Source organism: Condylura cristata, unplaced genomic scaffold (assembly GCF_000260355.1).
Source record: "Condylura cristata isolate star-nosed mole 26May11 unplaced genomic scaffold, ConCri1.0 scaffold00001, whole genome shotgun sequence".
NCBI classification, from domain to species: Eukaryota; Metazoa; Chordata; class Mammalia; order Eulipotyphla; family Talpidae; genus Condylura; species Condylura cristata.
In genome coordinates, this window is record NW_004567102.1 from 89,411,422 (window position 1) to 89,414,170 (window position 2,749).

Below are 2,749 nucleotides of genomic sequence, written 5' to 3' on the forward strand. Positions count from 1 at the left end.
GCCCAGCTTGTGTGCAGAGGCCGCCCGCCCAAAGCCGCACTGCCTGCTGTCTGGACACTGCCCACCCCACAGGCCGCGCGGGCGAATGCACCGGGTCAGGCTCGGACACTGTGAGTGGCGGAACATCGTGACCCCAGATGCTCAGACGTTGTTCAGTGCATCTGCAAAAGCCTGAGGCCCTATACCCACAGCAAGAGCAGCGTCTGCAGGGCCTTATAAGCCGGACTCGTCAGTGCTGTCATAACTGTGAGATACTGCATGTGATTATCTACCTGCCACGGGTTAACTTAAAAAAAAAAAAAAAAACTGTTGTAGATACCAAAGAGAAAGATCAGTGAGTTCCACACCAAAACCACCTCAAGTCACAAAGGAAGAAAATGAGAGGAAGAAAGCGACTACCAATGGTCAGAAACACTTCACTAAATCACAATAATAAATCCTTCTAATTAGCTACTTAGAATGTAAATGGATTAAGTTTTCTGATAAAAAGTCAGAGTGCTAAATGAATACAACAATTGAAAACACAGGGCCCTCCCTGGTGGCGCAGAGGGTTAAAGCACTGCACTGAGAAGCTAAAGCCACCTCAGCATGAGTTCGATCCCCACCCCAGAGGTGACCCACAGGGCGCGGCAGACCTCTCCTGACCCGCCTGCTGCTCCCCTCAGCAGTGTCCTTCGTCCATCTGCCTGTTCTGCTCCCCGCTCTGTCTCTGGTGAAGTCTCTCACCACTCCTGTGCCTCTGGCCTGTACCCCAGTTCTATATGAATACATAATCTTAAAAAAAAAAGAATTGTCAAAAGAAACTAATAAGGTTAGTATATAAAGATTAAGGGGTAAATTCATCAAAAGTATTTAACAATCAGAAATATATGTGTAACCATCATTGGAACAAATAAATATATCATGTAAATATTAACAAAACCGGAGCAGAAAGTTAGCAGGCATACAGTGATGGGGAGTTCCCCAACCCACTGTTCACAGTGGATGGAAGGTCCGAGGAGTCCATGGAGACGGTGGAATTGGACATCACTGTGAAACCCGCAACCCTGAAAGACGCAGGACAGCCATGGACGGCAGCAGAAAGTCCGTCGGTCTCACGGGCACACGAGGCTCTCTGCAGGGAGGGAATGTGTTCAGCTACCAAGCACGTCTGAAAACATCTCAGGAGACAGAAATCCTGTCCATGGATTGAAAGTAGAAATCAGTAACAGCAGGAAAATGGAAAATTCCCAAATGCGTGCAACCCAGCCACACACTCCTGACTAAGGGGTGAGAAGGGGGCGCGGAGGATACCTTGAGACAAACGAAAATAAAAGCACCACACTGACACTTATGGGAAGTAGCAAAGCAGTGCTAAAAGGAAAATTTAAAGTGATCAATGCCTACAGGAAGAAAAAGAAAAATTATCCAATATACAGCTTAACTTTATACCACCAGGAATAGAAAACAAAAAACAAACTAGAACTAAAGTTATACATTTGAAGAGGTATGAACCTGTAACTCTGAACTATATACAGTGTTCTACGCTGTTGCTGCAATTAAAAAAAAATACAATATAAAGAGCTCACTAAAGCAAGGTAACATAAAAATCAGAGCAGAAATTAATGAAGTAGGGGGTAGACGGTACAAAGGATCGATAAAACTTTATTTGTATTTTTATGAGTTTATATTTTACCAAGAAGAAAGTAACTCAAGTAAATGAAGTTGAAAGTGAAAGAGGAGACTGCAATTGATGACACACGGAGACAAACTATAAGACACGCGTGTGATCAATCACACACCAACAAATTGGAAGTGGATACATGTTTAGGAATACGCAGCCTAATGAGACTGCAGCGTGAATAAACAGAGAGTCCGACAGACCAGTAATGGGGCCAGGGCCTGATCCAGAGTAGAAGCCTCCCATCAAATCAACCCAGGACCAGAAGCTTTCACTGGTTACTTCAATCCAAGAATCAATGTCAATCAATTAATGAATCAATGCCAATCCTTTAAATCCAGTCATTTAATATCTCTTACAATTTGAAGAGGACGGAATACTCAGCCCCTCTTGCTTAGTCAACGTCGTCTTCGTACTAAAGCCAAACGGAATTCTACAAGAAAGAGTCATGGCCAGTCTCTCCCATGAGCCTAGGTGCCAGAATCCTCAAAACCTTCAAGCCGAATCATTGTCATGCTGAGAGCTGGAGACATGAGCTCAAAGGGGCTTAATCTTGAAATCAAAACATGTTTGAGTAGACGCAAGTGAGCAGAGGAGACATGGTGCATGAATGGATTACAGCATAAAACATGGCCGCCGTAGTGGCTGCAGGGAAACAGCTGACACACAATGAGAGAAACCTTCAGCCAGTGTGATCTAAAAGGAGGATACCCCACATGCGAGGAAATCACGTCTGTAGCTAACATCCTACTCAGTGGGGGGAGAGGGGGAAATGAGAAGAAAACAATGGGAAAGAGATTCTTGAGCTTGTTCTAGGCAACAATACGTTTAAATGACCCTGAAAATACAGACATCCCAAGTAAAACTTTGGTAAAAATGTGATTTATCAGACTTAAACTTGTACTGTGAAGGAAAAGAGTGAGAGGCAATGTATGGAATCATAGAAAACTTTTGCAAAACCACTCTGTCAACAGCACAAACAGCTCAGTCAAGAAACGGTGGAAGGACCGGAACAGGTGTTTTTCAAGAGAAGACACACGCGCGGACGAGTATCAGAGAGGCAAATATGTGCTCAACGTCATGGAGCAG